Below are 12,509 nucleotides of genomic sequence, written 5' to 3'. Positions count from 1 at the left end.
AATAAAATAAATAAATATCCTCAGTAATTATGTGGAACTAAACACGAAAGGCAGTTCAAATATTAGCATGTTGCTACACTGTCCGTAGGCCAAAGCAGGTCTTTTGTTGCTGTGCAGTCTCCACTGGTCCCTTGGGTATAAGCCAAACAACTTGCTTCAGGTCACATTCTTTTAAAAAAAAAGCAAATAGTACAGTGAAAGGGTTAAAGGAAATAATCCTTGACTCATGTATAATTCTTCTAAAGGACTTTTCTACACACATGCATACATATCATGGCTGGACGAAGGTATGGTGAAGGCAGCATCTTGGGTGTAAAATTTAAGGAGGCACTGAGATTGAGTGCCCGAATTTTGCACCCTGGGCATCTCACTTACATTCCTCCTGGTCCTGGTCTTTAAACATGCAAATATGTATATACAAGTTGATATAAATTTACATATAATTCAAAATGAAAATGGGATCATACTGTATGTGTGTAACCTGTTTGATGCACTCAACAATATATGGCCAATGTCCTTCCTTGTGAGTCTGTATAGCTGTATGTCTTTCTTTCAAATATCTACATGATGTGTTATAATATAAATGTTAAGTGATATCTTAAGGGATATCTTAAGGTGTATGGACACTTATCCCTTAAGATACCTATCTTAAGGGATAGGTGTCCATGTGTATGTGAGCACAGAACTTGTTGGCAATTCTTTTCCCTACATCCAGTCTCGTTGCCTAGAGCTGTGGCAGGCTTCCTGTTCATCAGCAACCAGCATGCAAATGAAGAGCTGACACTAAGCAGGTGAGAACACAAAGCTGGAATAAGCCTGAGTCTTGGGTTATATTTTTGGCTCACTGATCCAATTCTGAGACTGTCTGTCTACTTCTGAAATTCTTGTGAGATAAACACAAAATGTTTTTATAGCTTAATCCACCATTTGTAGAGTTTTCTGTTACTTTCCGTCAGAATCATTCTGATACAAGTCAAGAACACTTTTTTCTATTGTTAGTTTTATGAGTATTATTAAAACCATAAATAAATGTCATAATTAATCACATATATTTTTTAAAAATAACTTTCAAATAACAGTAGTAAACACTTAAATAGTGCCTAATATGTGGAAGACACTGTTTTAGATTTTTACATTTATTAACTTATTTAATCTTTACAACAACCCTGGGAGATAGATATTATTATTATCAATTATCTTAAAGATAAGGATATTGAGACACAGCAATTAGATTAATTGCCTAAGGCACATACCTAGTAGGCGACAGAGCCAAGATTTGAGCTCATGTAGTTTGTCTCCAGAATCCTGGCTCTTAGTGTATCTTTAGTACTTTCTGTAGTATTGAAAAATAATGCAGAGAATACAAAATTTATTTTTCAATTCTGTCATTATTTAATTATTACAATCATATGCCACTTAATAATGAGGGTATGTTCTGAGAAATTCAGGGTTAAATGATTTCTTCCTTGTGTGAACATCACAGAGTGCACTTACACAAACCTAAATATTCTAGCCCACTACACACTTGGGGTACATGGTACAGCCTATTGCTCCTAGGCTAGAAGACTGTACAGTCCATTACTGTTCAAAACAACATGAGATTAAATCAAGCACAAGAAAAAATGATGCAATCAAGAGACAGGAAACATCTCCTTATACAGGAGATGTGTAAGGCTGCTGCCTGTATAACTGACATACTGTTTTACAGCACACTCTCTTTACAAGTAGAAAGAATACACTCTAAAATAATGATGAAAAGTATAGTATAGTAAGTACATAAAGCAGTAACATGGCCATTTATTTTCATTATCAAGTATTATTACTGTGCACAATTGTATGTGTTACACTTTTACACAAGTGGCAGTGCAGTGTGTTTGCTTCTACTAGCCCTACCACAAACCTGTGAGTAATGTGTTGCACTATGACTTTATGACAGCTAGAGTGTCACAAAGCAATATGAATTTTTCAGCTCTGTTATAATTATGGGGCCATTACCTATGCAGTCCATCAGTGACCAAAGCATCACAAAGTGCACGACTGTAGTTGTCTTTATCCTGAGAGTGGCCAACAGAGCTCTTTGACTAAATTGATGACAAGTGAATATTAAGTATTTTACCATGTTACATAATTCACTATAAAAAGAGCACCAGCAAAATTTAGTTGATCAAGTTGAATGTAAATGTTAGCTTTTTTTTTTTTACTCAAGTTATTTTCTGAATTCAGTTTGATTTCACAAATTTATTTCTTAGACTTTCTTTTTCTTTCTGGGACTCAAGAGAACAATATCCTTTTCTTATTCTTCCAAAATCTGGAATTATAATAGATGAGTTAAGGCAATTTTTCCCGTTGCTTTGACATGTCCTGACTTTGGCCACATTTTCTTCTTTTTCATACCCTTTGTCTTTGATCAAGTACAGTGATGCTTTTGTTCTCTGTTGTCCAAGAGCAGAGCAAAGAGACAACCAACAGAAAAAGAAATACTCCCACCTGGTCCTGGGTTTTTATGTTTCTCTCATTTGTCCTATTTAGACTGTGTATAACTCAACATACATAGACAATGTTTTAAAATCCTTTTGATACTCCACAGATAAGAAATGGTAATAACGGAGCCTCCTGACAGAGCAATTGTATAAGGAAATGTGAACCTAGATTATTACAACACAGGGCACAATGGGAATTATTTTTCAGCCTCCAGAAATGACAATAGAAAATTATATTGATAATTGATAATCTTTAAAGGCATTTGGTCTGTTTTTTGTCTTATGTGTCTTTTATATGTTCATTGGCATATAAATAAATGTCATAATTAATCACATATATTTTTTAAAATAACTTTCAAATAACAGCAGTAAACACTTAAATAGTGCCTAATATGTGGAAGACACTGTTTTAGATTTTTACATTTATTAACTTATTTAATCTTCACAACAACCAAAAATAGATATTTTTGGAAATACAGTGAAATCAAATCTTTGGAATGTCTTTGGAATGTCTTTGGAAATACAGTGAAATCAAAATCACTAAGTAGGAGCTGTGCCAAAGACAATATTAGTGGCAGGACTATAGTGTCACCATCATCATAGGTCCATTCTATCTACCATCACCTAAGGAACATAAGGTTTTTTGTGCATATACAAATATAGTGATATTTAGTTCATAGATTTATCATCACTATTGTCATCATCTTTCTTAGCATTATCAAGGTGATAATGGTATTATAAATTATAATTATCGCCATTATGTGATATTTGTGTGTATTTGCCATTTAATAGAATTCATTTTCTAATAATTTCTAAAAAGTCATTATTAGATGTGCAATTAAATGTCAAATATCTATATAATTAGTCTATATTCTGGAATAAACACTATAATCTCAATTGCAGATAAGTTCATGAGTTAACAAATATACACATGTTTTTGGCAAATATATGCATAAGAGATTATGTAGCTGTTATCTATCATGTAAATGGGAGGGTTTATGTTAGCTATGCCAGACAGAAAATCAGAAAAATAAAGATGATGCAGGCAGAGGATTTATAACATTCACAGGGACGGGGCAGGTGTGGACACTGATAAAGTTCACAATCACAGAAGAAAACAGAAGAGTAAGATGGACCGTAACAATGAAAACTGTAGAATAGAGTGAGAAGAAATTGAATAAAGGCGAAGAAATTTAGAGACTTGAAAGAGGGCCTGGAAACCATTGCTTTAATGTAGAATGCAATGAAACCAAATCAAGAATGACATAAAAATAGGTAGGTTGAAAAATGAGACATTCTAGGGCACCCAGATAAGGAACTTGGGTTCATTGGGTGTGAGGGTGTTTGGAAATGCACGTGTTCTCTCCTTTCAATTTCATCCATACAGGAAACTGGAGGGAAAAATCAAAGTGGAGCCTATAGTGGGGGCTCCAAAAGTGTTACCTCATTTTTGTTATTCCTGAAAGAGCACCAACTTTCCATGCTCTTTAGTTTTCTTTTGTTTCATAATGGAATTTAGGTAAATTGCCTGTGCAATACCCTCATTGACCAATTAAGCTTTGGGAAAATTCATTTTCCTCTTCTCTCTGTCATAGATTCAAGGTGGGCCAAACTTGGAATTTGCTGTATGTTTGGATCATCATCATGCACAGCTTCCTGTATGAGGAAGTCTAAAAGTAACTTTCAAGTGCAAAGGACTGGGTTCAAATCCTCTTTCTGTATGCTGCTAAGAGTCTGTCACTTAGATGTTCTGTAAGCTTCTCTTCCCTTCTCTGTAAAATGTGGAAAACAATTGCACCTACTCAGAGGTTGTAAGATATGAGGTAGGCATAGTGAATGGAACATTGTGAATTCAGCAGCTGATATTATTTCCTTCATATGAACCATCTTACAGCCATCAATTTGGTCTTTATCTACCTATGGTTTTGCTTAAAGGCCGAGTATTGCACTGATGGGAAAGCTCACCCTGCCTAACTAGATGTTAATTTTTTTCTGGCTACAGTGGGGCATTTACTTTGTTTGTTGCCTCAGAAATATAGGTAATGTTAGTGCACATTTGTGAAAATACTAAAATTACAATGAATCAGGAAATACTATATATTAAAAGGCATTTGTTGTTTGGAACTGCTTAGAAACTAATGAATATGAACTTATGACTCCAGCAAGATGAAACTGGAAGTATTATGTGGTGTGAGGATGCAAGATGCACAGAGACAGGGCAGAGAATATGCCGTGGGGGGCTCTTTCCAGCCTAATTGGATCCTGCTCAATATTTGGAAATAAGAGGAGCACACTCAAGGAATGAGTCGTTTACAAGGCTGCTTGCAGAGCTGTTTGGGTTGGCAGCTTAAGGGAGTTATCTCTTCATTGTTCTTCAGATCATGAAGTTAGTAAAACAAATGCAGCTGATATGGCTTTTCGGGCTAAGACCACTTAATTTGAAAGACATTTATTAAGAGAGTTGTTTTGGGATACAAATATTTCTTGAAGATTAGGATCATGTTTTGCTCTCACATGGACTGTGTATTATGGGCTTTTACAACTGCAATAATGTAGTTTTTTAACTTGTGACAAAATGAAAACCGTGCTTTAAAAAAGATGAATTTATTAAATTATTTGAATTTATTTTTGCTTTTAAAGTTACAATGCTACATTAACTTTAATGACAAGGGAATTTCAAAGTCATCCTTGTGTTCTCTCTTATCCGCCTTGTCTACAGATTTATAATACATACAGACTGCATGTATTGTCTCTGCTAGTCCAGAGTCAAGACATATTGATTCCATGTCCCTGTTAGACCATGCATGGCAGAGACAGGGAATTAGTGTGTCATTAGTCACTTCAACTATATCGAAAGTCTCACCAATATTTTCTTTCTTCATCTTAGCTACATTAAATAAAAACATAATGAAAGAAACACAGCTGCCACATCCCTAAAGCCTACTGTTTGCTTGTTATTTTTTAATAGAAATAATCACAATAAAATCAGAATGTAGATATGTCACCTAGAAATCTCTCAGAAGTCTCTGTAGCTTTTCAAACTGTGGATCAAAGTAAAAGGTCTGGGGTTATTATTTTTTAATCCTTGCCTGAGGATACATGTATTGATTTTTTTATAGAGAGAGGAAGGGAGACACAGAGGGAGAGGGGACCAAACCCAAAACTTAGGTCTGTGCCCTGACTGGGATCAAACCTGCAACCTTTCAGTGTACACTCCAAGCAACTGAGCCACATTGGCCAGGGCTCGGATAATTTTTAACATATTTAAAGGAATATGAAATTTCTTTACGTAAAGCGAATTTTGTAGATATGATTTTATGGGGTGTCGTTTTTTTTTTTTGGTTGGGATGTTCTCAGTGGCCTCAAGGACAATCTGCCTTTCTCATTCATCCTCTTGTAGTAAAGTGACAGGCGTTTGGAGAGGTGAGAGTCGGGCTGCCCACTCAGAGCCTCTATCCTACTCATCCGGACCAGACCCAAATGAAGGACCCCAGAGATTCCATAAAAAACAATGACATGACAAAGAAGCCAGTGCTGCAGAGGTGATCTTGACCCAGGGAGAACAGGAAGATGCCTACAAAAAAAAGTAAGTCTGTAATTTATAACACATGTTCTTTGTTATCTTCTTTGCAGAATTTTATAACTGCTGTTGGAGTTCACTCCTCCTCCAAGGATGAATCACCACTCATGTTTACTAAAGAAAAATAGATTTTATCAGTCTCAGTGAAAAAGGTAATTATCAGTTTGGAGAGACCAGATGGCTTCAATTATTTTGGGGGAACTGAGTTTCGTCTTGGGGTCTTGCTTTTTAACTTACTGGCTATTTTATCTTGGTCACTTTTTATGTGTCTGTCTGTCTGTTTCCTGATCTGCAAAACTGAAATAATAGTACCTACAAGCACTTGATAATTGTTAATGTTAATGTAAGTATTGTTTTAAATGGATATGCTGGAGTAGTCTTCTACCTGATGACTTTTGGGTAGAAAATGCCGATGTCTGATAGGTAAAGGGTGGGGACATTAACCCTGAGCATTACTGTTGAGCCTGGGATTGAGCGAGTCACTGAGAAAAACAAAAACCTGGTCCTCACTTAAAATCTAACTGTTTGCATAAAAATATGCAGGTGCAAATTTATGAAAATTTATTGATCTATATAGTTAAGATATTTGTACTTCTATGCATATTTTAACAAAAAATTAGAGCAAAAAGTAGACCATTGCTATGACCCTCCTATACTGTAGAGTATGAAAAAAGAAAGACACTTGTTGCCTAGTTGAAATTAGTAGTTGGAATTAATAGCTTCCCCTTTTTGGAGCCACTGTATTGGTTATGAAGTAGACATTATCACGAAACACCACTAACCTGGTTACTTTTATAGAACTGGATTTGGTTGTTAAGCTGAAGGATAACCCATGCCCACTTATAGGACAACCAAAGCGTTTGGTTTGCTCTGTGTCTCTGCACTAATGGAACATGGTCTCTCAGAAAGTCTCAAGGAAATAAATGTCTTACAGAGGAGCAGGCTAAATTAATCTGTGACCCACCAAAAGAAAGAAAGAGGTGTTTCTTTTTCTGCTGTAACTGTAGCAGAAAACTTCTGGGATACAGTGTTTGTCCCTCCTCCTATCATGTGCCTGTCCCTGAATAAGTCTTCAAACACAGGGGGAATGAGAACACAGGTAGTCCCCAAGACCGCATGGTTTGGAGGAAGCTAATTTCTGGAAGGAAGTGAAGCTAGGCAGATGGCTCATACCTCTTCACACAGTATGTAAAGAAGTTTAGAGACATGCTCCTGGATGATCACAATTTCAAAGTGGAGACCGGTGCTGACTCAGAGATAATTGCTGCAATTTAGGACAAAAGCTGGGGAGAAGAAGGAGCAGGGTGAGGGAGAGTGATATTAGGATGTAGTGTCTAGAGCTGTGATTTTCAACCTTTTTCATCTCACGACACCAATAAACTAATTACTAAAATTCTGTGGCAAATGTGACAAGCAAAATAGGTATAATTTTGATTCATTCACATCAAATGGCTATTGTTGTGTTGTCTGTTGTCATTTTTTTCATTTGACAGTATAAGGAAAAAGAGGCCAGTGCTCCTGTTAGTATTGCATGTTTTAAAAATTCTTGTGGTATTCTGCTTTAAAATTTCTGGTCTATAAAAATAATCGGCTCATTGGATGCAAGAGCCAGTGAATAGAGAGAAGAATGCAGGGTGGTTTCCAGACATCCAGCTTGAGTGACTTGGAGGATGGTAGTGACATTCCTACTGAAAAAGGAGGACAGGAAGACAAGTCGAGGCAGAACAGAAGACAATGAATTTAATTTGGTGCATGTTGAGTTGTAGAAAATAATAATGAGTTGGAAAAACATAAGTACAACCAGACTGTGAAGTTTTTGAAAACTAGAGTCTTCCAAAATTTTTAAGATGTACTAATTAAAAACATCTACAGAATGAAAAGAAAGGAGAAAAAGAAGAGTTCAGTAACTGAGTTTCTTCTGGCAAAATAAACCCATTGTGCACTCTTTTAACTGTGGTTAAGCAAAGCAGTTTTGCCTTCTATTCAGAATATCTTTGTTCTACTGAATTTTATTATCACTAAGAATAGCTCTTTAAAGAATATCACTTTTCTCATTTAAAAGTAGTAAGAGGTATGATCACTTCAATCTCACTACTTTGACATAGCCATGATCAGTATTTTGAGACATCTCATACACATACAAATTTATTTAAAAGGGGTCTTATCACATATGTTCTTTTTTACCATGGACATCCCTATATTTTTAAGCTGTCTTATTACTTATATTTTTTATGTCCCCTTCCTTTTTTATTTCTTCATTTTCTTTATTCTCTCTCCAGAACAACTTATATTAATGTTATATATATGTATGTATATATATACACACACAAATATTTAGTAAATTATACATGCACATATTTTATGTTTCCTGTATGCATACAAAACTATGGAGAAATTGGCCAGTGTTTTAAAATCATTTCAGAAAACTAGGGTCACATCAATACACACATTTATGTACCTGGCTTTTCCAACTTAACAATGTGTTGTAAAAATTTCCCCAAAGTCGGTTGATTAGGTATCATGCAAGAGTGTGTCATCTACTTGAGATTCATTTCCCTAAGAGCAGAGACAGTGTCATGTTCATTTACTGTAAAACCTCATATATCACAACATACTGTAGGAACTTAAGAATGAATATGTTGATATTATCAATAGTTTGAAGCCAGGCTACTAAGAATGAAAATATTTGGGCTGAACAATTTGTTACAGCTCCTTTATGAAAAGCACAAAGTGACAGAATTCAGTACCCTGTGTGGTTGATGATATTATTATCCCCATTTCACACAGGAGGAAAAGGAGGTGCATAGACTTACAGTAACTTTTCCAAGAGCACAGAATCTATGCACTGTAAGGTTCTCCACCACGTTCCCACAAGTGCCAGCCGAATGTGTTATCCCTCACGTTCTGTAAAGTGTACGGCAACTGTGATAAAATCAACACTCTCCAAGAGAGTAATTCAATCTTTAAGACTCACAGCATGTTCTCTGCCTGGAGATTTCCTGTGCTGGTCAGTTTCCCCTTTAGAGGTTTTCTCAGTGAGTAGTGGGCATGAATGTTCCCATTCCATTTACAGAGAAAGATGAGATACAGTATGTGAAATCATTTATCAAATGACATACGGGAAGTCAGTAAAGGAAAGAGAGGAACTAGTTCTATTGATCCCCAGGCTAGAATTCTGCCTGTCCAGAAAAACCTGATGTCTGGAAAACCCCACTAAGCTTGAGTTTTGTTATAAAAGTGGATCTCAGCACTTGGTTAATTTATGACTTTACAGAGAGGAAATGCAGGAAATGGGGTGCTTCACTCGGAGCTGGGAACACAGGGTCAGGCAGTGTGTGCTGTGCAGGTGACCTGCGTCAGGCTGTCCCAGAGAGCATGCTGAAAGGCAGAGCCTGGGTCCGTCCACTGAATTGGAATCCGGGGGAGGGAGCCTGGAGTCTGGGGAGGGACTCTGTGGGATTCACTTTTAATGAGCTTGTCAGACAACTTTTATGCATACTAACCTTTGAAAACAACTGTTTTGTTCTCCAAAGGGTACCCTTGGGCATCTTGGCTTCGTAGGAAAGGCAGACCCTTACTGTACGACTACTGGGGAAGTTACTTAAATTCCCCAGTTCTTATTTTTTAATATCTATAACATGGGGATCATAACACTTATTAACTTACAGGGTTATCATAATAATTAAAATTAATAGGTTAAAGAGTCTGGTGCCCAATGATTAACTACGAATCTAACCCAAATTAATCATCATAAGAATGGAAACTTAGGAGGATATTTTGAAAACATGAATCTGATTAACTTGGATTTCAGTTTGGAAAGAATCTTGAAGAAAGAAAATTAGGAATTCAGTGATACACAGAGATAATCTCTAATGAAGATCAGGATTTTAAAACTCTGTATGACATACAACTTAGTGACCAGACATTTATAAATATCTCATAAAGGGATCACCCTAATTAATCTAACACCACATGTAGTTAATAGAATATTATCAACTATATCCCTTATGCTGTACTTCACATCCCTTGACTATTTTATAACTGGTGATCTGTGTGTCTTAATTCCTTTCTCCTGTTTTACCCATCCCCCAACTTCCTCTCACTTGGCAACCACCAATTTGTTCTTTGTATCAGTGAGTTTGTTTCTATTGTGTCTCTTTATTTTGTTTTTTAGATTCCACTATAAGTAAAATCATATGGTAGTTGTCTTTTTCTGTCTGACTTCTTATATGTCAACTGTAATTGGGAAAGAAATTAATTTTTAAAAACACAAAACAAATGTGTATTGCTCAAAGATAAGAAATTATAAAAAGTATTCCACATGTAAAATTAATTCCTTAATAACATCAAATATGCAGTATAATTTTATGATTATTTCATGAATGTTTCTCTTTTATTTTTAAATAATTAGCTTTTTACTTGTTCGACTCAGTATCCAAATAAAGTCCTTGCATTATGCATTGTGACTGGTCAAAACACGCACACACAAAGCCCTGTCTATGTGAGGCACGGTCACTCCCTCGTGACCTTCTGTAGGAGCAGGTGGATGGGTAATGGGTTGGGAGAGCAGACCCAGGCAAAGGCACGGAGCAGAGGAGGGCAGCTGTGAAATACATTCAGATGGGGCGGTGCTATTTAGATAGTGGTGATAAAACTATGATGAGTCAGATGCCAAGTGGCAAAGCAGTGATGCCAAAACAAACTGGAAAACAGCAGCACAGACACAGACCTCTAGGGAAGAGCTTAGGACATGCCAATTCGAGACGACAAAAGGCAACAGGGTCTTCACAAACTACAGCTATGTACATGCATGATGTGGGAAAATGCAAATATTTTCTCAAAAAGATATATAACTTAAAAATGACATTTAAAGCCAATTCTAATGAGCAATGTGAGAATTTTTATCAAGGGAGCTTTTCAGAGGTGGCGAGGACTAAGTCACGCCTCTCCCTTAGCTTTAGAGACCTTGACTGTGAAAAGAATAACTGTCTCTTCAGGCCTGTTTCACTGGGGGGAACCCTGATTTTCTAACGACCCAATGGCACCTTGGCTTTAGTCTCATTTAGTTTAAGTCCTGTCTGAATTAGGGATTTTAACAAAATATTTCCATTAGTAGGTTTGCTGTGTTGTATATCTTGTTTTATGTGCTATTGTGCATTGTTTTTTTATACAAAAAGAAATTAGTTAAGTAGTGGGGAGAAAATAATGCCCTGGCCGGGTAGCTCAGTTGGTTGGAACATTGTCCCCTTACGCCAAGGTTCTAGGTTTGACCCTTGGTCAGGGCACGTACAAGGAAGTGACTGGTGAATGCATAAATAAGTGGGATGACAAATCTCTCTTTCTCTCTCTGTCTCCTTCTCTCTTTCTCTCTCAAATCAATAACTAAAAATTCTAAAAAAGAAAACAATGTCACCATTCACTGAGTACTTAGCTAAGGCTGGTTAAATCCTCTTCATATGCTATTTAGACCCCATACAAATCCTAGAAGGTAAGTACTATTATGATGCCCACTTAAGAGAAAATTGAGGAGCAGGTTCTAAATGGTCAAGCTGAACAGGGTCCTAGGAGGAATTGGATCCAGTCCTAAGTCTGTGCACTAATTACCATCTGTAGAGAAAAGAGGGGCTGTTTCCTGTTGTCAGATGAAAATAATTTGGAAGGGAAGTTCTTTATTCCATCAGTGACTGGAGGAACCTGAGTGTGTTAGATTCTGTCAAACGTCTGCTCCTGCATTTGCCCTGCTTTCTGGGCCTGAAGTGATCACCTCAGAGCCCCAAAGCACGGTGTTGCAGCAATGACATGAGCCATCTGTTACTGAGTATTTTGGCTCCAAAGCTTTATAGAGGATCCAGTGGGTGGGAAAAAGACCTGACAGGGTGAAGTCCAGGGCAGAGGTCTGGTAACGACATCACTGGTGCGTGAAAACCGTTAACTGGTGCCCCTGAGGGCTTCCCCATGCCTGCTCCTCAAGTTGGTGGTGATCATCTTGGAATTATTATCAGGGAATGATTCCCTCAACTGTCATATTGCTTAATTTTTGTTATCTAGAGTCAAAGATAATCTACCAAAAGACATAGAGAGAAAAGAAGTAAAGCATTTTAAAAGAGGTTGAAGATGATTTTCATCCTGTGGCTAAGAATACTTCGAATATTCTTTATTTTTAAAAATGAATAAGATTATGCTTACATTTACATTTGCCAAATTTATTTTTGAAGCAAGAAAAATAGGGCATTTTTTAAAGGTTCCCTATTTTTAAAAAAGGTGTGGACTGGGTAAAAAAGGTGAAGGGATTAAAAAGGACAAATCGACAGTTATGAGGTAGTCACTAGTGTAAAGTATGGCACAGGAAATACAGTCAATAATATTGTAATAACTGTGTATGAGGTCAAGTGGGTACTTCAGATATTGTGTGGATCACTTTGTAAAGTACATGCTTGTCTAACCCCGAT

Source organism: Artibeus jamaicensis, unplaced genomic scaffold (assembly GCF_021234435.1).
Source record: "Artibeus jamaicensis isolate MK-2021 breed Jamaican fruit bat unplaced genomic scaffold, CSHL_Jam_final contig_233, whole genome shotgun sequence".
NCBI classification, from domain to species: Eukaryota; Metazoa; Chordata; class Mammalia; order Chiroptera; family Phyllostomidae; genus Artibeus; species Artibeus jamaicensis.
Note: the sequence above shows the minus strand (reverse complement) of the source record.